Consider the following 455-nt stretch of genomic DNA (forward strand, 5'->3'; position numbering starts at 1 on the left):
AGAAACTGAGCTATATTTCTCAATGACCTTTTAGGAGCCATAAGGGGGAAAAACCCCTGTCAGGGTTTGGGGTTTTAGAAACCCCCGGGCTTATTTTTTTTGGAAACAAGTGGAGAACTAAAATTTTGATTCCCTATTTTTGTTTACTTTGCCAAATTTTTTTATTAGTAGACACTAATAGGGTTTAGTTATTTAAACTAAAAAAAAAATATTCCAGCCTCTCAAAACTATGACTTTTGGGTTTACCTCTTTTCCTACCCTACACTCTTTTTCTTCAAAAAAAGACCAAAAAAAAACACCTTTTTTAAAAAAAAATGGTTAATGCTTCCCTTTCTCTGCAGAAAAAAAAGCATCATTGACCTCTCATTCCATTAAAACTGAAACAAGACATATATGTTATAACTAACAAAGACAACTGACAATTCCCTCTTTCAAAATCATGTCTCCCAGCACCT

The 455-nt window shown here is 33.2% G+C and overlaps 1 pseudogene; it reads right to left on the reverse strand.

Moving 5' to 3' along the window:
* Window positions 1-455, reverse strand: part of LOC119591611 — a 25189-nt pseudogene that overhangs the window by 12898 nt on the left and 11836 nt on the right.

Source organism: Penaeus monodon, chromosome 29, assembly GCF_015228065.2.
Source record: "Penaeus monodon isolate SGIC_2016 chromosome 29, NSTDA_Pmon_1, whole genome shotgun sequence".
In the NCBI taxonomy this organism is placed as follows: domain Eukaryota; kingdom Metazoa; phylum Arthropoda; class Malacostraca; order Decapoda; family Penaeidae; genus Penaeus; species Penaeus monodon.